Consider the following 23,153-nt stretch of genomic DNA (forward strand, 5'->3'; position numbering starts at 1 on the left):
GCAGGGACAGCACAAGCAGGGAGTACCCACTGGAGTAGACTGTGTGCATTTGTAGCCTCAGGACTCATTAAAAACGCCAAAGAAGCGACATTAACAGTTGTCCACTGCAGTGGACATGCGCACCACAGGACTGAGGTAAGATAACGGTCCTATTCTTCGGTTGTTACGTATTCTCGGGCTTGCCTGCACTGCTGTTTAATTTTTCCTCCCTCCTGGAATCATTTCGACTACCACTACATGCGACGTTCAACTGCCAGCTCACCTCGCAGTGACTGCAGCCAGCCTCTATTGTTCCTAGGCTCTAACCGCGTGTAATGCCATCCAAATGTGTCACCCTGCTTCCCGACAACTTGGATATTGTGTGCGAAATGGTACATTACGGTGTAATAACTGCTATGTCGTAAGACCTCTGCCCACGCAGTATCTTTTCTAACTAATCCACAATGGATTCGCGAGGTATACAGAGACAGTGAAAGATACTCTTTGTGATTAAAAATACGTCGGCTCTCTGTATTTTATTTTATTTTTTGTTTTTATTTGAGGCTTTTTGTCATGACATGGTCAAGCTGTCGCACATGAGAGATGTTACATTATTAGATGAAAGGAGGAAACACATGGACGCTAGTGAAAAGCAAGCTACGGCGCTATAAATTATCCGCACATTCGCTCCGAAAAAGTATAGAAAATAAAAACGAAAGAAAAACGAAATACAGTCAGCCGGTGGACTTTTATCTATAAACTATACACTAGACTTCGCTTAAAATAATTTTGTTATCGACATTTCAAGCTAGTCGAGTGATAGGTGCCAGCCACAAGATAATAGAGGATTTTTCTCAAGCATCAAGTGCAATGGCTCCTTTTTTTTATCGTTTGCATCAAATAGCTCGTGGAGATGAGTGCATACAGAAGTTATTATGTAAAACGGATAACCTGCTTCCCTCCTGGACAACCATTTCTATTGGTTGAAGGTTACCATTGAGAACTCGTGTTCACGTCTGCTTCCTATGTTTACTATTAATACTGTCTGGCAGACGAGTGGTTTCCCACAGTTAACAATATTTAACTTGTTTGAATCTGTCCTGTCATCACGCACAGACCTGCCCCTCTGACGTCGTAGCGTTTTTATAGATGCTTTATAGTGCTATTAGTCGTAAATCAGGTAAGAAAGCATTGAACCCTACCCTTTGTGGCCATCGTAGTGCGTAATGACCGTAAAACATGCCCAGAGCTTACGGTATGTATTGGCAGCCTAGCGGCGATGGCCAGTCGAAGCCGAAGTTGTTGACGTCGTCAAACCTGTACCTCAGCCAGTAATGGCTGAGGCCTTAAAGACACTACGTCATTCGGCTCTAGCAGTGACTTAACTACGAACGGCGAAATGCCTGAGCCACTGGAGCAGCTATTGTGGAATCTCTTTTTACGAGGCATGGTCGTCTGGAATGGCAAGATTTTGGTTCGGTTCTTAATTTAATTGACAACTTTAATTTGCTATTACAACTGCAATAAAAGTTCGTGACTTACACGGCACACTTACTAGGAATACTATTATATGCTAAGAGAATGGAAAACACCAATCAAATTGAGCTTATGAGAATTCCGTATTTTACATATTTGAATAGCTTACAGTTCACATATACCAATGACAACAGGAAATATTTTGTAATGCTAGTAGACCATGTACTAAACGAGTCACATAAAGTATTTTAAACACAATCCGACGTTTTTAAAAATAATTTAATTTGAGTTTTTCCTTCCTGCCATGGATAGCTTTTGTAAAGTTACTGGGTAAGCTTTATTAGAATAGCATGTTTTATTAAACAACAAAAGGCTATGTTTTCATGGTCCAAGACAGCAAATATAAATATTTCCATGATAGATGCCTAATTCAAAAGCAATTGTAGACCTGTCCAGTAAATCCAACATTGATCTTGCCTAGTAAATGTGAGGCTATCTATTTTCTATCAATGAACAAAATGTTCATTAGGTTACCAATAATATGTGTGTTTATTAAAAGCAATGTCAAAGAAGCCAGGGTTTCTATTTAGATAATTCCTACAAACCTAGGAAATGTTCAGTATGTGGCACTAAAATAACTTAATAGCATCAACAAAAACGCATTATAACTATAAAATGTCTTTAAAATGTCACAGTGAAATTTACTAGACTAAAAAAAATGAAATGATCGTATGGCATTGTATAAATATTTCTGAACATGAATGTTATGAGTACATCTTGTCTGTTTACTCTAACAATTTCTATTCAAAAACGTTTTTTCTAGACTTGATTAACATATTGAAGATAACTGTTAGAAATCAGTTGTGGGCAAAAGCCTTTCTTATTCACTGTGTAAATCACACTATTCTCCTAATAAATTGAAGTTTTGTAGGACTGATGATATAGACAACCAATGGATAATGCCATACATAACAAAAGAATGCAGGAAGTTGTACTTATTAATTCAACCAATACAGTCTGGGGACATAATTATGACTTGGGGGAAATCATGTATGAGGTTACCCACAGCCCAATCTTAAGTCCACTATTATTCCTCATGTATATAAATAATCTTCCATCCAATATACAACAAGCAGAGTTAGTTTTTTTTGCAGATGACACTACTATTGTAATCAATTCAAACATTCATACAAAAACAGAAGGAATGGTAAACAAAGCTCTTAAAAGTATCATTGACTGGTTTTCTACAATTGGTCTCATCCTCAGTTTTAAAAAGACACAACATATTCAGTTCTGCAGATCTACAGGTACTACACCAACGAAAAGTGTAACATGTGATGGGGAATTTATAAGTAAAGTGGAAACTTAAAAATTCTTAGATGGTCATACCAGTGAGAATTTAAACTGGAAATAGCACACTTTGGAATTCCTAAAACAACTTAGTTCTGTCACGTCTTCACTTAGAACCATTGCAGTTTTTGGGGAGAGAAAAATCAGTAAGTTGACATATTTTGCATTTTTTCATTTAATGATGTCATATAGAATAATGTTCTGGGGAAACTCATCTTTAAAAAAAAAAGTCTTTATTGCTCAAAAAATGTGCTTCAAGTATAATATGTGGTGCTCACTCACGATCATCTTGTAGACATCTGTTTAAGTAGTTTGGCATTCTGACTACCGCTTCACAGTATATTTATTCCCTCATGAATTTTTATATAAATAATCCACTACAGCTCAAAAGGAACAATAACGTACATAATTACAATACCAGCAGGAAAAACGATATTCATTATTTCACATTAACATTGTCTATAGCACGAAAGGTGTTGTACAATGCTGCAACAAAACTTTTTGATCACTTACCCACTGATATAAAATGTCTGACAGACGGCAAAGTAAAATTTGAAAACAAACTGAGAAAGTTTCTCTTTGACAACTCTTTTTCTATTCTGTAGAAGAATTTCTATCAGTGTAATGTGTAAAGGGTGGTTGGTAGGAACTAGTAACGCCCATTTGTATATCTCTTTTTTTTTTAAAAAAAAAAAACATAAAAGTTTATAAATGTCCAACATGTAACCATATCTACAAATTCATTTTTGATGTGAACCTAAAATGACTCGTTGCACGTCATTACGATTTATCGTGCAAAATGGTCCATGAAACTAAGTAAGCAAAGAACTGATGTACTGAGAAAGTACGCCACAGACCATATGAAGATTGTAGAAGTATTGTTAGTATTGCTGTTGGAGCTAATGATCCACTACGTTAATGTGAATTGGAAAGAGTTCTGAATGACTAAAGGTCGTAAAAAATCGGTGATAAAAAGGTTAACAAAGCAGAAATTCTAAATTTCTACACGAAAGATCAACGAGGAGTGGGCCGCAAATTGATTTAAGCCCATATACCCAAGCTATGACATGGAAGCACAACATAGGAATTCTGGAAGTGAACTGCTTTTGCAATACTAAAAGCAACATATTTTATCTTAACATCTCCAGCAAATTTTTTTATTCCAGCGTAACAGAAAGAGAGATACCGATTGTTTAGAATTGAGAAGAAACACGGATATTCCAGGAAATATCAGGAGAACAAAACAAACAAACCTGACACATCCGAACGTTTGTTGACCTGACAAAACTTCCGACCGTAGAAAGTGTTACAAGCCTTTAAAAACATTAAGTATTATAATTCTGAGACACGGATGGGAAGTATTTCGACTATCTACCAGCTACGAACAGCTATAAGTCCGATATGCGAGCAGGTGAGAAAAAGGAACTAATACTGCTATACTGTCGCATATTTGGATGAAAGTGAGTAACAACACCGTATTTATTCCGAATGAAGGATTTGTCTGGGATATTAGAGAAGCAAAATGTGAAAAAATTATGACCAGTGCCGAAAAAAAAGCAGCGATACCCTTCACATCAAAACCACAAAGTATCTGGTTCCAGAAATAATAGATTTCATTATTTAAGGGCCACACTGGAGAGCAAAAGATGAAGAAGAAGATCTTCATATCCAAGATGAAAAAGAAGTCCGATGCCTTTGTAAATGACGTTTGATGTAATAGGATTTTGTGGAGCTGGTGTGGTTTTATCCACAAACTCGATAGAACCGAAACACGGGCACGGAGATCGTAGATATTTACATGTCACGGTTTGGTAGGTGGATGAATGAGCAAGGAGAGAAGTCATTGGGGAAATGTCTGCGAACGAAGAGACAGCGTTAGCGGGTTTAGTTAGGCAGTAGGAGTGGCGACTTACCGGCTGCTGTGGCGGCGGGCTTGCACTGGGGCCACGGCGGCAGCGACGGCGGCGGCGGCGGCGGCGGCGGCACCGTTACGCGACCGCCCTCCCCTCTACACATTCCTCCAGCGCTCCCAGCCTGCGAGCGCACACTCCGCTCTCCGCTCGACGCCTCGCTTCGCATCCGACGCCGCTCGGGCCATCTGATTTCTCTTTTTTCCGCGGAAGCTGTTCCTCTACTGCACTCACGAGGTCACATTGCGCGCCACCTTGTCCCGAAAAAGTATGCCCACAGTTGGGCTTCTGTAATTTAGCGCTACCTTCTTGTACCTCCCCGGACTAATGCACAGCTGAGACAGACGCGGATTGAAAGAAGGGGCAAGGAGGTCGTGACCCCTCCCCGAAAAGAAAATGTTGCCACGTTTACATTTTTACATACACTACCTATCAAATTAACAAAATCTTCCGTCGGTTCTTGGAAGAACAACATTATAATAAATCAAAAGCACCAGTTTGCTTTTGTTCTACAATATTACTTTTATTCTCCATCTGTGTTCGTGTTCAGCCAGCTTAGTTGATATGTCTCTGCCTGACTGACCAGTGTAAAATCACCTGTTCTGATTGTGGCAAATTGCAGAATTCAGACTCTGCATTTGCTGAGCATGTACTGAGTGAGGGTCACAACTACCAGCCAGTGTCCCATGTACTTCACTTAGCGAACAAAGGCCATAAACTCAACCTGCTCGAAGCCCTGGAAGTTAACAAACATCTTGCTCACAGTCCAGATCTCATCCTAAATGACCAGACACAGCTAAACACTTCCCCTCTCCTAAACTTCATATAATCATCTTTGTTGTTCATTACTTCCCACACTCTCTCTTCCTAGATATTCCCATTTTCTTGTATTCATTAAGTGGTTTTGTTTTGTTCAAGTTGTCTTTGTATTCCACGTAGACTGTAGTTTCAATAGTTACGGCTTTCTTTTAACTGGTACTTGTATTACTGTCCATGTTTAACACCCCTTGCAGTTGTCTCATCAAATACTGTTCATATTTTACTATGCTCATTTATTTAATGAAAACTGTTACACAGCCACTGCTTTGATTATAATGTTAATGTTAAAATGTAGTACCACCACACACTTAGACTGTAGGTTCCCTCAAACACCTCCATTTTCCTGCATTTATTTATTTCTGTTTATCTTATTGATTGCTTACGTTCCTTATGTATTCTGTATTTACATTGATAACTGTCTCTTCTTTTAATTTGTTGTGTATCACTCTCCATGTTTCATATCTCCTGATGAAGCCTTGTCTAGTACTAATTTTATTTTATTAATTTTGTTTATTAATAGAAACTGTTATGTAGGCATGCTATTCCTATTTTGTGCTAAAGGTTTTCCTGGCTACTCCATTGTTATTCATGTACAGTTCAGTTTTTACTTTTTCATTGCAAAGATGTTGCTTACTGTATGTTTATACATCAGTCTAGATGTGTTACTTCTCTTCCAATGTTGTCTGCTAACATTTAACTTCTTTGGTGATAATACTCAGTAAATGTCTGAAGATGGCCTTGTAAGCCGAAAACCGGTTTACAATAAAAGTAATATTGTACAACAAAACGAAACTGGTGCTTTTCATTTATTACTACCTATCAAAATTATTCGGACACCTGTAATGCGAAATTGACCACTAGATGTCACGAAAGGCCAACCTGCCAGTAGAAATGAAGGCAGGGCGTACTGTATTATCAGTGGAGAAGCACTAACAGGAGAATGGATCAGTTAGTAGAGCTCTGCTACTCTGAATGCGGACTGGACTTTGAATGTCACCTGAGAAACAAATCCCCTCTAAATCTGCCCAAGTGATGTGATGTGATATGATTCAAAATGGTTCAAATGGCTCTGAGCACTATGGGACTTAACATCTGAGGTCATCAGTCCCCTAGAACGTAGAACTACTTAAACCTAACTAACCTAAGGACATCACACACATCCATGCCCGAGGCAGGATTCGAACCTGCGACCGTAGCGGTCGCGCGGTTCCAGACTGAAGCGCCTTTAACCGCGTGGCCACACTGGCCGGCTGTTATATGATTGTGAAGTGAAAATCGAGGGAACAACCACAGCGAACCGAGACCAGCCAGATCTCATGTACTGATGGACAGGGACCGTCGAGCATTGCGTAGGGTGGTTCTAAAGTCGCATGGAATAAATGGAAGAAATATATCGTGAGCTCCAAAATGCTACCAGCAGTCCAACCAGCGCAATGACTGTGTGTAGGGAGTTAGGAACATTAGGCACAATGATTCAGCAGATCCTCATAAGCCACACGTAAGCAATGCTTAAGGTGGTGCAAAGAGCAACGTTGTAGGAGAGTGGATGACTGGAAACGAGTGGTTTGGAGTGATGAATCAAGCTATAACCTCTGACATTTCTATGGAAGGATTTAGGTTTGGCGAATGCCTGGAGAACCTCAACTGCCATCACTGTTGAGTGAAGTTTGGAGGAGGTGAAGTTGTGGTTGCAGGTGTTTTTCGTGGTTAGGGTGTGGTTCCCCTATTGCGCTTAAGAAAATCCAAATGCGAATGATACGAACACATTTTACAGAATTGTGTACTGTGTACAGTTTGGAGGCGATGATTGTTTTATATTAACATGGCAATGAACATTGTCATAAAGCAATATCATTGAGGCAATGGTTTGTGTACAATAACATTCTTGGAATGGACTGACCTGCCTAGAGTCCCGATCTAAACCCAACGTAACTCCATTTGGCTGAGTTTGGCCGTCGATTTTGCTCCAGACTCCAGTGTCCATCATCACTACCTTCTCTGGTTTTGGCTCTTGAAGAAGAATGGGCTGCCGTTGCTTCACAGACACTCAGACACCTGAGTCCCAGGCAGGGTTTAGGCTATCATGAGGGCTATGGGTGGACACACCACATTTTAATGTCCACCAGTAGGTGTCCAAGTATTTTTGATCGGTTAGTATATACGAATTTTCAAATTTCGTTGCTACCTTCCAGAGAATAAAGTAGCACAAAAACTAGGAGAATCGAAAATTGCAAGGAACTCTAGAAATTAAAAGCTATGATTAACAAAGGATAGGAATTCAGGCGTGAAATTCAGAATTTTTTTATTAAATATTAGTTATCAAAACCCACTTTTGACATAGTAAGAACTAGGAGTAGCCTACTGGTCGTTAGCGCTTTAATACAACAACACTACTATGCAGTAAACCAGATAAATCAGTACACAAATGAATAGTGTCACGCTACCGATGATGTAGGAATACCTGAAGTTTTACCAAACGTGCAAGAGATTTTGGCTGCACGTCAATCTTACCAGTCATTGATAGGATATACTCAGAGCTTGTTCTTTGTAAGAGTCACCTTTACTACGCTCTTGAATGTCATTAACTTTTTGATATGAATCATGTCAGACTATTTAATTGTATCTCTTTCACGGTTTTCACTAATGAATGCACTGTAATGGCATCCTAGGACTTATTTCAAGTAAATTAGCTATCTGCAGGTCCACTTATAATACAGGTCACCTCCTTGCATCATCTAAGTAATCCAATGCACTACAAGAGCTGCTTTGAGGGACAATATCAACGAGACGTTCACAGAAAACATGTAAGGGAAAATCCTATGGGCTAATTCATTAAGGTAATCCAGGGAAGAGTTAGCTTCAATAGTGCTGTCTTGGGTGGGAAGGCATGCCCAGTTATACTGTTTATCACCTACATCACTCTCTACAGGCTTGTGGCTAATCAGAGAAACTTTTACGGAGGTTTGGTACCGCGATGGGACGTTGCACATGGCATCCCTTGTGGGGAAAAGAACTATTTTGTTGAAAAATCTGTGTTAAGGATAGAATGTCATCAGCAGAATGACGGATAATTCGAGGCAAAGTGGAGAAGATGCTGCAATACATCATTGCACATTCAGAGAGACCTTGGTCCTCCCCTGTGGTCCTCGTGAAGGAGAAGGATAGCACATGGAGTTCTGCAGTGACATCTGGCGACTGAACAAAATCATGAAAAAATGTATCTGTCCATTATCGTTCATCGAAGATACGCTAGACTGCTTCAAAAGAGCAACGTATTTCTCAGCTATGGACACGAGTAGAGTTGCACGGTATGTATGAGAACTGATAATAATCTTATCCCAAGGTCACTTCTGATGTCATGTTACATCTGAGGCAACTGGGCTTGATATCTTCAATGCCACCCCTATCTCCCTCCACCCAGGTAATCACTGCCTTGCCCAGGCAATTGTATGTGGTCTATTCAAGGTCCCTTTCCCCCTCGCTCTCTATCCTTGTCTCTCCACAACTCTCTCTCTCTCTCTCTCTCTCTCTCTCTCTCTCTCTTTCTAAGCCAATAAGAATCAAGCCCCACCACTCTTTTGTTACTAGCGCTATTTTGTTGGTATCTCATTCATATACATTGTATACGAAGGATTACCAACAGCAGACTTATCCTATTTAAAAAAATTGTATTAATACCACTATAAGTTTCACATTAAATTGTGGCTGAATTACTATAATTTAATTATGTCATAGCATATTCTACAAAACGGCAGAAAATGTTAGTCCATCCACTCCTCTAGGTGAATTGTGACAGTGTGCTATTCTACTTAAGACTTTGAATTTCTGGCTCAAACCACCATTTTATTAATTTTGTTTTAAAGAGGCAGTACATTTCACTATTGCGAGACAAATGACAAGTGCTACACTGAGGTACTTCCACGAATGTAGAGCATTGCAGCAGCCATTTACAGGATTCAAAGCTACAGTCAGTGTTGACATTGTGCTACATGATTGCAGACGATCGTGACATGTGATTTTCTTGTAGTGTTCATACTGAGGAGATCATAATTAACAGTGATAGTAAGTACATCAAAAGTAACCGTAATGTAAATTTGAGTTTTTGCTACTGCTTTTACGAGTACAGTAAAAACTCGATTAACTGTCACTCTTTAAACCGTCAGTTTCTGTTAACCGTCACTGCTGTAACAGCATAATAATACTGTAATAACAGAATGCTCTAAGGTGCAGTGACCCGTTCGCTTTGAGTGATGACAAAATTGTTGGCAGAGTAAGTGCCACCAAAGAAGAAGAAGGAGCTGATGAAGACGAGTGTTCAGACCATGAAGAAAAACAAACTATTAGCCATTTAGAGGCCGAAACAATGCTGTCCAAGTGTATAGAATGGTATGAAAGTAAAGAAGAGGCTAATGCAACGCAGGCACTACTGCTCCGAAAAATACGAAATATTGCCGCGTTGAAAGCTCGAACATCAAAAAGGCAGAAGAACTTGACTGCCTATTTCCAAGCTAGATAAACTATTTCACCTGTAAGTTTATAGTACAGTTCAGTACTGTACATTACGTATTTTGCAACTTTTTTAGCTACTGTACGGATGTTTTTATCATGTAATAAATACACTCCTGGAAATTGAAATAAGAACACCGTGAATTCATTGTCCCAGGAAGGGGAAACTTTATTGACACATTCCTGGGGTCAGATACATCACATGATCACACTGACAGAACCACAGGCACATAGACACAGGCAACAGAGCATGCACAATGTCGGCACTAGTACAGTGTATATCCACCTTTCGCAGCAATGCAGGCTGCTATTCTCCCATGGAGACGATCGTAGAGATGCTGGATGTAGTCCTGTGGAACGGCTTGCCATGCCATTTCCACCTGGCGCCTCAGTTGGACCAGCGTTCGTGCTGGACGTGCAGACCGCGTGAGACGATGCTTCATCCAGTCCCAAACATGCTCAATGGGGGACAGATCCGGAGATCTTGCTGGCCAGGGTAGTTGACTTACACCTTCTAGAGCACGTTGGGTGGCACGGGATACATGCGGACGTGCATTGTCCTGTTGGAACAGCAAGTTCCCTTGCCGGTCTAGGAATGGTAGAACGATGGGTTCGATGACGGTTTGGATGTACCGTGCACTATTCAGTGTCCCCTCGACGATCACCAGTGGTGTACGGCCAGTGTAGGAGATCGCTCCCCACACCATGATGCCGGGTGTTGGCCCTGTGTGCCTCGGTCGTATGCAGTCATGATAGTGGCGCTCACCTGCACGGCGCCAAACACGCATACGACCATCATTGGCACCAAGGCAGAAGCGACTCTCATCGCTGAAGACGACACGTCTCCATTCGTCCCTCCATTCACGCCTGTCGCGACACCACTGGAGGCGGGCTGCACGATGTTGGGGCGTGAGCGGAAGACGGCCTAACGGTGTGCGGGACCGTAGCCCAGCTTCATGGAGACGGTTGCGAATGGTCCTCGCCGATACCCCAGGAGCAACAGTGTCCCTAATTTGCTGGGAAGTGGCGGTGCGGTCCCCTACGGCACTGCGTAGGATCCTACGGTCTTGGCGTGCATCCGTGCGTCGCTGCGGTCCGGTCCCAGGTCGACGGGCACGTGCACCTTCCGCCGACCACTGGCGACAACATCGATGTACTGTGGAGACCTCACGCCCCACGTGCTGAGCAATTCGGCGGTACGTCCACCCGGCCTCCCGCATGCCCACTATACGCCCTCGCTCAAAGTCCGTCAACTGCACATACGGTTCACGTCCACGCTGTCGCGGCATGCTACCAGTGTTAAAGACTGCGATGGAGCTCCGTATGCCACGGCAAACTGGCTGACACTGACGGCGGCGGTGCACAAATGCTGCGCAGCTAGCGCCATTCGACGGCCAACACCGCGGTTCCTGGTGTGTCCGCTGTGCCGTGCGTGTGATCATTGCTTGTACAGCCCTCTCGCAGTGTCCGGAGCAAGTATGGTGGGTCTGACACACCGGTGTCAATGTGTTCTTTTTTCCATTTCCAGGAGTGTAGTTTTATTTGCTATTACAATCGTGTTTAATTTGTTTTCGCTCCGAAATATTATTATATTACTGTGAGAGTGATATGTGTCTATACATAAAATAATTGATTCAGGTTATGTTTTGGGGGAATACAGTGTTTCTGTTATCCGTCTATTCGCTCAACCGTCATGACCACGGTCTCAAATATGACGGTTAATCGTGTTTCCACTGTAATTTCGAAATGAAGCCACTGGGGCAGTATGGTGCTTTTAATAAAATTTATTACATTTTACGCCTATTTTTGGTGTTATTTATGCCCATAATTTGTTTTAGGTACTATGAGTTCATGGCAGTGTCGAGATGTAGAATTGTGTCTAGGAAATATGCGAGTTTTTAAAAAACATATCGCATGAAATGATGGGTGATTGAAAACTGCATGTCGCAGTGGTTCTAAACTGAAATCACCTCTATAAAACATTTAACTGTGTAGTTGTTGTCAATTTCTTCTTGTATTCGTTGCTTAGCATGATATCAAAAGTTAATTTTAAAATATGTTTTTCATATTGTATGATCATAATTAATGATCCAAAATGGCTGCCTCCAACTTTTGTATCTTGATTAATACACTTTTCAGCAAAGTATTCGACATTTTCTGTAACCGCTACCAACTACCAATGCAATTTATTGCACTTTTACCTATTGTCCAAATACTCACATCTCCATCCTAAGCTGGCCCGTGTGGCCGAGCGGTTCTAGGCACTTCAGTCTGGAACCGGGCGACCGCTACGGTCGCAGGTGCGAATCCTGCCTCGGGCATGGATGTGTGTGATGTCCTTAGGTTACTTAGGTTTAAGTAGTTCTAAGTTCTAGGGGAACTGATGACCTCAGATGTTAAGTCCCATAGTGCTCAGAGCCATTTGAACCAATCTCCATCCTAAGATATACGTAAATACGATTTTAAACAAATACGATTGTGCATTATTTAACAAATTATGTGCATATTATGAGTTAAACAATTTCCAAAATGCATTATTTAACAAAAAATACCCTTCTACAGAGACTTTGAAAGTTAAGTAATACCATAACATGATATTTAAGCTAATAAATTCTTGCTACATACCAAATTCACGTCATCGCTGCATTACTAGTGTGCTACATCACTGTAAGACTGCCCATAGCACACTCGTAAATAACTATGGAAAAATCAGAGTATGTACGCTCACAACACATTGCTAAATGTACGCTATATGCAGTTACCATCATTAGTATTAAAAAATGACGTCACACAACGTTAAACGTAATTGTAATGCGTTCTGTCTCGATGCTATATCATATTTCTGGCCCTCACACATCTCGAAACGAGCCACCTTTCTCGAACCTTTCTGCTACAGTAAAATTCCAACACGGGTTTAGGTAGCCCCTATGTATCGTGCAACTACCCCTCAGACTCTGCGCTACCATCCCTACAGCTTCGCGCACGTGATTGTTCCTATGTAAGTCGGAACTGATTAGAAGTTGGAGAAAGTACGTCTACCACCTTCAGCAACCCGTGTAGAAACAGGCGAAGCTGAGTTACTGTGACAGACCTGTGTTTGGACCTTTCGACGGAAACGAAGCCTGCAACACGAGGTAGTATAAAAGACAGTACGGGAGCTGGGGGAAGGACATGGATTTTGCTACTGCATTGTGGTGCTCCTCCAAACTACAACCAGGTACTACAGATCCCAGTCCCTCAGGGTCCATTCACGTCTGTCACCCCTACATTCTATCATTGTTATTCTATTCCATCCACCAGAGAAAAATTATGAACTATAAAAGCTCAAATAACTTAATATGATAGAGAACAAGACACATCTCTCTCCTCCAATATATCGAAACCAAATACCGCATGTGTGCAGGCATCGAGCACATGTGACGATCCTATTAAATATACACGTATTGATCTATTGCAGAGGTCACTTTAAAGTTTTATCATCTATACTCTACGAGAATGATAGTATCCCACAGACTATACTGTAAGTCACAAGAGTCGCTCCCTGTGACCCTGTGTCGTTGCTTGAAACATTGTTTTCTAACACGTACAGTGTATGGTTCAAATGGCTCTGAGCACTATGGGACTTAACTTTTGAGGTCATCAGTCCCCTAGGACTTAGAACTACTTAAACCCAACTAACCTAGGGACATCACACACATCCATGCCCAAGGCAGGATTCGAACCTGCTACAACAGCGGTCGCGCAATTCCAGACTGTAGCGCCTATAACCGCTCGGCCACACCGGCCGGCTTGCACAGTGTAAATCATGTTGTTACGGCGGCTGCTATAACACGCCACACACTGCACGATTTTAAATAAAATATAGTTACAACATAAGGAAACTGGAAGAGTATGATTGCATTGTGGAGAGTTTCCAAACTGATGTCCGAAAGTGATTGACGACCTCTACATTTAAACTTATCTGTCACAGTGATGGAATAGATGATGGCTCTGCGTTCCCTTTCGACTGATTCCTCATATTGCACTCATGTACACGATCACTGTTTTGGTAATAGCGATCCCCAGAAGGTGTCACCCATTCTCAAAACTCATTCCCCAACTCAAACAAGCGCTGTCAGTCAATCATTATGTGATAACCAACAGGGGTGGAATCAGAGCTAACTATTTGTAATATCGTTCCCAGAACCGATCGCGGTCCTCTGGTTTGGAGCCTAGTGGAAGGCTTCAACCAGAGGCTCAGACCATTCTGCGGAGATCTGGGATGCAAATTTCTCGACCGCCGCTATCGGGTGGAGAAATGTGGGGTCCCCCTGAATAGGTCAGGCGTGCACTACACGCCGGAAGCGGCTACAAGGATAGCGGAATACGTGTGGAGTGCACATGAGGGTTTTTTAGGTTAGGGAATTCCCTCCCTAGGCCCGACAAGACGCCTCCTGAGACGCGGCAAGGTAGGAGTAGGCAAAATACAACAGGGAATAACAATATTAATGTGCTAATATTAAACTGCAGGAGCGTCTATAGAAAGATCCCAGAACTGCTCTCATTAGTAAACGGTCACAATGCCCATATAGTACTAGGGACAGAAAGTTGGCTGAAACCAGACGTAAACAGTAATGAAATCCTGAACTCAGATTGGAATGTATACCGCAGAGACAGGCTGGACAGTGAAGGGGGAGGCGTGTTTATAGCGATAAGAAGTGCAATAGTATCGAAGGAAATTGACGGAGATCCGAAATGTGAAATAATTTGGGTTAAGGTCACGGTTAAAGCAGGCTCAGACATGGTAATTGGATGTCTCTATAGGCCCCCTGGCTCAGCAGCTGTTGTGGCTGAGCACCTGAAGGATAATTTAGAAAATATTTCGAGTAGATTTCCCCACTATGTTATAGTTCTGGGTGGAGATTTTAATTTGCCGGATATAGACTGGGAGACAAACGTTCATAAGGGGTGGCAGGGACAAAGTATCCAGCGAAATTTTTTTAAGTGCTTTATCTGAAAACTACCTTGAGCAGTTAAACAGAGAACCGACTCGTGGCGATAACATATTAGACCTTCTGGTGACAAACAGACCCGAAGTATTTGAAACAGTTAACGCAGAACAGGGAATCAGCGATCATAAAGCGGTTACTGCATCGATGATTTCAGCCGTAAAAAGAAATATTAAAAAAGGTAGGAAGATTTTTCTGTTTAGCAACTGTCTGTGACAAAAAGCAGATTACAGAGTACCTGACGGCTCAACACAAAAGTTTTGTCTCAAGTACAGATAGTGTTGAGGATCATTGGACAAAGTTCAAAACCATCGTACAATATGCGTTAGATGAGTATGTGCCAAGCTAGATCGTAAGAGATGGAAAAGAGCCACCGTGGTACAACAACTGAGTTAGGAAACTGCTGCGGAAGCAAAGGGAACTTCACAGCAAACATAAACATAGCCAAAGCCTTGCAGACAAACAAAAATTACGCGAAGCGAAATGTACGGTGAGGAGGGCTATGCGAGAGGCGTTCAATGAATTCGAAAGTAAAGTTCTATGTACTGACTTGGCAGAAAATCCTAAGAAATTTTGGTCTTATGTCAAAGCGGTAGGTGGATCAAAACAAAATGTCCAGACACTCTGTGTGGCGCAGTGGTTAGCACACTGGACTCGCATTCGGGAGGACGACGGTTCAATCCCGTCTCCGGCCATCCTGATTTAGGTTTTCCGTAATTTCCCTAAATCGTTTCAGGCAAATACCGGGATGATTCCTTTGAAAGGGCACGGCCGATTTCCTTCCCAATCCTTCCCTAACCCGAGCTTGCGCTCCGTCTCTAATGACCTCGTTGTCGACGGGACGTTAAACACTAACCACCACCACCAGACACTGTGTGACCAAAATTGTATTGAAACAGAGGATGACAGACTAAAGGCCGAAATACTAAATGTCTTTTTCCAAAGCTGTTTCACAGAGGAAGACTGCACTATAGTTCCTTCTCTAGATTGTCGCACAGATGAAAAAATGGTAGATATCGAAATAGACGACAGAGGGATAGAGAAACAATTAAAATCGCTCAAAAGAGGAAAGGCTGCTGGACCTGATAGGATACCAGTACAGAGTACACGAAGGAACTTATCCCCCTTCTTGCAGCGATGTACCGTAGGTCTCTAGAAGAGCGTAGCGTTCCAAAGGATTGGAAAAGGGCCCAGATCATCCCCGTTTTCAAGAAGGGACGTCGAACAGATGTGCAGAACTATAGACCTATATCTCTAACGTCGATCAGTTGTAGAATTTTGGAACACGTATTATGTTCGAGTATAATGACTTTTCTGGAGACTAGAAATCTACTCTGTAGGAATCAGCATGGGTTTCGAAAAAGACGGTCGTGTGAAACCCAGCTCGCGCTATTCGTCCACGAGACTCAGAGGGCCCAGGTAGATGCCGTGTTTCTTGACTTCCGCAAGGCGTTCGATACAGTTCCCCACAGTCGTTTAATGAACAAAGTAAGAGCATATGGACTATCAGACCAATTGTGTGACTGGATTGAAGAGTCCCTAGATAACAGAACGCAGCATGTCATTCTCAATGGAGAGAAGTCTTCCGAAGTAAGAGTGATTTCAGGTGTGCCACAAGGGAGTGTCATAGGATTGCTATTCACATTATACATAAATGACCTTGCGGATGACATCAGAAGTTCACTGAGGCTTTTTGCAGATGATGCTGTGGTGTATCGAGAGGTTGTAACAATAGAAAACTGTACTGAAATGCAGGAGGATCTGCAGCGAATTGACGCATGGTGCAGGGAATGGCAATTGAATCTCAATGTAGACAAGTGTAATGTGTTGCGTATACATAGAAAGATAGATCCCTTATCATTTAGCTACAAAATAGCAGGTCAGCAACTGGAAGCAGTTAATTCCATAAATTATCTGGGAGTAGGCATTAGGAGTGATTTAAAATGGAAGGATCATATAAAGTTGATCGTCGGTAAAGCAGATGCCAGACTGAGATTCATTGGAAGAATCCTAAGGAAATGCAATCCGAAAACAAAGGAAGTAGGTTACAGTACGCTTGTTCGCCCACTGCTTGAATACTGCTCAGCAGTGTGGGATCCGTACCAGATAGGGTTGATAGAAGAGATAGAGAAGATCCAACGGAGAGCAGCGCGCTTCGTTACAGGATCATTTAGTAATCGCGAAAGCGTTACGGAGATGATAGATAAACTCCAGTGGAAGACTCTGCAGGAGAGACGCTCAGTAGCTCGGTACGGGCTTTTGTTAAAGTTTCGAGAACATTCCTTCACCGAAGAGTCAAGCAGTATGTTGCTCCCTCCTACGTATATCTCGCGAAGAGACCATGAGGATAAAATCAGAGAGATTAGAGCCCACACAGAAGCATACCGACAATTCTTCTTTCCACGAACAATACGAGACTGGAATGAAAGGGAGAACCAATAGAGGTACTCAGGGTACCCTCCGCCACACACCGTCAGGTGGCTTGCGGATTATGGATGTAGATGTAGATGTAGATTTAGATGAATACGAATTCCACCAAATGCAGCATGGTAGGTTCCGAAGTACTGAAATCGAGACTGTGATGCACTTTTACCAGCCAGTCATAGCTCACGTCACATGATTTTTCCAGCTGGTGTACCCGATGCAGATATTCAGAGCATAAGATATGCGATGATGTCAGCCAATAATAACATCACTGTTGAGTAGTGCAAACACATGAACACAAAAAGTTGATTGTTTAAATTAATATAAATACAGTATAACTACAATTAGTGTGTGTGTGTGTATGTGTGTGTGTTAGTGGCACAAATGGCTGGTCTTCTGGACCCTAAATTTTTCCAAGTGGCTGTTCCTCATAGCGTTAGGTTTTGAATGAGACTCAAACACGCAATGATTTAAAGAAATTTATCACACATTCTCAGACATAACATAATTCATAATTCATCTTTCGTGAAAGGATATTTACTTTAAAAGTAACGCTTCTCAGACCACCATTCGCAATATTTTCCCACGACATGTTAGAAACGTAAACAGTTGTGACGTCACGCCCATCGAAAGCAATTTATTACGAAGTGTTGCATAGCCTTCTTCCTAAACCTTGTGACACATTTTGCTGTCTACGGACGCATTTTCCTTGCAACTGAAGTTTTATTTTGGTGTTATTTTCTCGTTTATGTTTCATTGCCACAGTATTATTCTGCAGTAGCGGCGTAAAGTAAAATTCTACATCTACATCTACATTTATACTCCGCAAGCCACCCAACGGTGCGTGGCGGAGGGCACTTTACGTGCCACTGTCTTTGAGCTAGTATGAAAAATTCCCGGAATTATAAAAAATTCTCGGGCTTTTATCGGATTTCCAGGGGCGTATACACCCTGCAACTGTAAGTGTAAAGTCAGGAAATCCGTAGAGCAGTTTTCATTTCTTTCTAACATCGGCGTCCATTCGTCACATTTCAGGAGGGCAGCAAGTTGTATATCCAGATTTCTGTCTGCTTTTATTGTTTATTTCTTCACTTAGTCTTGCTAGTGAGGGTGGGATGTGTGCACGGTGTGTGCAGACGGTGGAAGAGCTGGTCACAGATTGCGAACAGCTGAATGCGGTTTTGGCTACGGTCAGTTGTCTTCAGGCTGCTGCCTCGGGATGCAGCAGTGGCAGAGAATCTGGTACATCACATATGGCACCTCAAGAGTCGTTTGTTTCGCTCAGAGGCTCTGCTGCCAAGGCATCTCCTAGAGTACCCGATCTGTCCTCACAGCAGAGCGAGTGGTTCAAAAATGGCTCTGAGTGCTATGGGACTTAACTTCTGAGGTCATCAGTCCCCTAGAACTTAGAACTACTTAAACCTAACTAACCTAAGGACATCACACACATCCATGCCCGAGGCAGGATTCGAACCTGCGACCGTAGCGGTCGCGCGGTTCCAGACTGTAGTGCCTAGAACCGCTCGGCCACTCCGGCCGGCAGAGCGAGTGGTGGAAGATAATACATTTGTGTCACTCGCGGTGGAGAGCCAGTGTGGACACAGGCCATCTGGCCTCGCCTACTCACCCTATGAGTCAACAAGTGGCTGTTCCTTCAGCAGGGTCCGAGCAGGCTCACGTGTGCAGGGGTTTACTAGTTACAGGAAACTCTTAACATTGGGCGGATTTTGGATCCACTTAGAGAGATGGTGTAAAAGGCTGGAAGAAAGTACGTCTGCCAGGGGGCCTCATCCAAGATGGGAAGACGGCATTGCCTGTGGCTATCGAGCCTGCAGGGTGCAATCATTTGCAAGTTGTGTCTCACGTGGGCACCAGCGACACCCGTCGCATTAGTTCTGAGGCCATCCCTAGTTCACACAAGCAGGTGGCAGAAGTGGTGATGATGCCGGCCAGGGTGGCCGAGCGGTTCCAGGCGCTACAGTCTGGAACCGCGCGACCGCAACGGCCGCAGGTTCGAATCCTGCCTCGGGCATGGATGTGTGTGATGCAGTATGCGATTTGGAGGGGGGGATTGGGGGATTTCCCCCCCTCTGCATCAGACCATCTCTTCCTCTGGTTTTAGTTTATGCAGCCCAACCTGGGATGTGTATTTCCCACGCACTGGAGTAAAACTTTACATATAATTGAAATTTGTGGAGCCGAACATTGAAAGTTTTTAATACAGTCTTACTATTAACAGTATTCATATGTTTGCTTATTAATTTTGAAAACGTGTTATGCAGTAGTTAAGCATTTCAAAACATTTAGAACTAAATGACAAGACGACGCACGCCTCATTTCGGTAGCATGCCACAATGTCGCAAGACGTCGCCCCACCGTAAACGAGGCTTTAAAGCCAGGTCTGTATTGTATGGTGGATGTGATGTGTTGCGTACGAAACTAAAACCTGCAATCAGATCCAAATGTCGTGGAAAACTGTGAAGAGGTGTCGTCCTGCAGCAAGATAACGCTCGCTCACATTCTGCCAAACGGACAGCCGACGTAGTAAAGGAGATGAGATTCGAGGTGCTGGAACATCCACTATAAAGTCCAGACCTGGCTCCAAGCGATTTTCACATGTTTGGACCCTTAACGGAAGCACTAAAGGGAAGAAGATTTGAAAGTGATGAAGACGTCATTGCTGCGGTGCAAAATTGGTTACAGATGCAACCGATAAACGTATTTTCTGATGAAATAAAAAAAACTCGTAAAACGTCGGGAAAACTGCATTGAAGTCCAGGGAGGTTACGTAGAAAAATATCGCATGTTTCAGTTTTCTATCATCAGAATAAGTACAGCCTTTCATAAATGTGCCTTTACTTTTTGAATTCCCCTAGTATACCTGTAGGTAGATGATTTTGTAAATAAGCTTTACCTGTAATGTGCTTTTAAAGATATAACAAGGGATGGCTTTTCTGATAGTGAATAGTGAGTTTCGGCATTAACATCTATTTATAAATAACTGTTTAACCATGGGTAACGCCACGGTCCAAGCAAGTAACATATATAATTATACTAACCCCCTAAGACATCCCCCCCACTGCTAAAAGTACAAATCGCACACTGGTGTGATGTCCTTAGATTAGTTAGGTTTAAGTAGTTCTAAGTTGTGGGGAGACTGACGACCTTAGAAGTTAAGTCCCATAGTGCTCAGAGCCATTTTTTTGAAGTGGTGATGGTTGCTGGCCTCACATGTGAGATGCAAGCAGAGCTCGCAATGTGCAGCATTATACCACGAGTTGATCGAGGCCCTTTGGTTTGCAGCTGGCTGGAGGGCCTTACCCAAGTGCTTCGTCGACTCTATGACAGCCTTGGTTTCAGATTTCTGGATCTGCATTGTTGTGTGGGGAAATGTAGGACTTCCCTTGATATGCCAAGGGCGCACTACGCAAAGGTAGCACCTACTTAGGTAGCAGAGTACTTGTGGAGTGCACAAGGGGCCTTTTTAGGCTAGCGTGGTAGTTTGAGGTACTCTGATGAACACTCGCCACTCAATACACAGATAGCGAAATTAGGCCGTGTTAAAAGTAAAGACTCTACGACTTTCAAAATTGTGTCAGTGAATTGTCGAAGCATTCGCACACAGTTCCCGAATTTGCTGCCTGCAGGAAAGGTATCATGCTCAAATTCTTGAGATTAACAGCTGGCTAAAACCCAAAATAGAAATCTTTGAGTTATTTAGCGAGTCATGTAACTTATATCGAAAAGATAATTAGACGCCATAGGAATGGGAGTGTCCATTGCAACTTGACGTCGAAATTGGGTGTGACAGTGAAGTTGTCTGGTCAGTTGCAATAGGTCTAAGTAAAAATCTGGTCAATTTTGGATGTTTTTACTGGCCACCTGATTCCGCTGTGGCGGTTTTAGAGTCATCCAAGGAAAGTCTACGGTTTGTAGTGCGTAAGTATCTAGATCAAGCAATACTAGTTAGACGCGACTTTAACCAACAGTGTCTACGGTTACAGTCAGTCAGTCTTGCGAAGTACGTTTGAAGACTTTCCCAAAAATTATCTTGAGCAGCTAGTTCGTCAGTGTACACGCAGTGGAAGTGTTTTAGACCTTCTAGCTACGAACAGACTTCACCTTATTGATGACATCAGTATAGAGATGACAATTAGTGGTGATGATATCATAGTGACTATGGTTAGTACAGATAACTCCTCAACTGCTTATATGCAGTTGTTAGCATCTCACTTAGACAATGAATTGACATCACTTAGTTCTAGTAAGATGGACGTAGAGGAATTATGGGCAAAGCTTAAACATATTTAAATCTCGATATGAAGGAGGAGGAGGAGGAGATTAGTGTTTAACGTCCCATCGACAACAAAGTCATTCGAGACGGAGCCAAAGTTCGGATTAGGGAAGGAGGGGAAAGGAAATCGGCCACGCTCTTTCAAAGGAACTATACCCGGCATTTGCCTGCAGCGACTCAGGAATATCACGGAATACCTATATCTGGATGGCCGGACAGGATTTTGAACCGTCGTCACCCTGGGTGCGAGTCCAGCGTGCTAACCACTGCGTCACCTCGCTCAGTTTGTGCTCTGGAGAAGTATGTGCCAAGTAAGCGGATTAAGTACAGAGAAGACCCACCGTGGTTTAATAACGAATTTGACAAATGCTTAGGAATGAAGCGTGATACATTCTCAGTTCAACAGAGAACGTGCAAATGGCAACAGGCAAAGGTTAGTAGAGTTTCGTTCGTCTTTAGAAAGATCCATGTGCGAAGCAGACAACAACTACCACCGTCATATCTTAGCAAAAGATATGGCAGAGAAACCGAGAAAATTCTGGTCCTATGTAAAATCTCTAACCAAGTCTAAGGCTTCCATACAGTCACTCGTTGACCAGTATGGTGTGGGCAGTAAAAGATAGCAAGAGGAAAGCCAGAGTTTTAAATTTCGCGTTTAATAGTTGTAGGAATATCATACAAACATACCGCCGTTTGACCATTGAGCAGACTCCCATTTGCACGATGTAGTAAAAGGCACCCATGGAATTCAGAAACAACTGAAAGAGTTGAAAACAAATAAGACGGCACGTCTCTAAGGAAATCCAGTTCAGTTTTACTAAGCTTAAGCTAGTTACGGCATTTGCCTCCTACCTAGCTTGGACCCCCACAAAATTACAGACGAATATCCTTAACACCAGTTTGCTGTAGAATTCTTGGGCATATTCTGAGTTCCAGTATAATAAATTCCCCTGAGACGGAAGATCTTAGAAAGCATCGCTCATGCAAATCTCAGATTGCCCTTTTCTCACATGGTGTACTATGAACTATGGATGAGGGGCAACAGGCACATTTCATATTCCTAGATTTCCGAATATCATATGACATGGTGCTCCACTGCAGGTACGAGCATATGGGATACGTTTCCAGCTATGTGAATCGCTTTAATACTTCTTAAGTAACAGAACACAGTACACTGTGCTCGACAGTGGGTGGTCTTCAGAGACAAGAGTATCGTCAGCAGTGCGTCAGAGAATTGTGATAGGACCGCTATTATTTTCTATACACACAAATGATTTTGCAGACTTAGAGGGCATCAACCTGTGGTAGTTTGATGATGATGCTGTAGTGACGGGAACGTGTCGTCATTGAATGATTGGAGGAGGATACAAGATGACTTAGACAAAGTTTCTAATTGATGTGATGAAT

General features: G+C 42.5%; 2 protein-coding genes across 2 annotated transcripts in view; both read right to left on the minus strand.

Annotated features, from left to right (window-relative positions):
- The window catches only part of LOC126183475 (RNA-binding protein 12-like), a 94,860-nt gene extending 90,019 nt beyond the window's left edge, over window positions 1-4,841 (minus strand). Inside the window, exon 1 of the mRNA XM_049925493.1 lies at window positions 4,719-4,841. The gene's annotated coding sequence lies outside the window, so the exon portion shown is untranslated. The remainder of the gene's footprint in view (window positions 1-4,718) is intronic.
- Window positions 1-23,153, minus strand: part of LOC126183474 (mucin-5AC-like) — a 653,654-nt gene that overhangs the window by 523,886 nt on the left and 106,615 nt on the right. The window lies entirely within an intron of this gene.

Source organism: Schistocerca cancellata, chromosome 4 (assembly GCF_023864275.1).
Source record: "Schistocerca cancellata isolate TAMUIC-IGC-003103 chromosome 4, iqSchCanc2.1, whole genome shotgun sequence".
In the NCBI taxonomy this organism is placed as follows: Eukaryota; Metazoa; Arthropoda; class Insecta; order Orthoptera; family Acrididae; genus Schistocerca; species Schistocerca cancellata.